Raw genomic sequence first — 366 nt, 5'->3', positions numbered from 1 at the left:
TATTACAACTTTCAAACAGGGGCACCGCTTGTTGTCTATGCGCTGTGTGCTGTGCAAAAATTACGCTCGTCGGTCGGTCGCTTGAGTGGACTTGACGTGGGATGCTGGGGTATCGAAACTGGAGAACGGATGCGCGAGAGTCGTCACGGCGTGATGTCGTTATTATACAATATAGGGAAAGGCACAAGGAGACAGAGGCCACGAAATATGCACGCCGACAGCTGCCCACCGTCTCTTCGATTATGCGCGCGATGAATAGCTGAGTTGTTGTTCAGTGGCGAGCCGAGCTGGAGTGAGGGTTGACCGGCGCTACGTGCCCCTGCAACTGATCGCAAGCTGCGGGTGGGGGCTGGGCCAATGACCATG

This window comes from Didymosphaeria variabile (genome assembly GCF_027946475.1).
Source record: "Didymosphaeria variabile strain IMI 356815 chromosome Unknown scaffold_8, whole genome shotgun sequence".
Classification (NCBI taxonomy): domain Eukaryota; kingdom Fungi; phylum Ascomycota; class Dothideomycetes; order Pleosporales; family Didymosphaeriaceae; genus Didymosphaeria; species Didymosphaeria variabile.
This window is presented reverse-complemented; position numbering follows the sequence as displayed.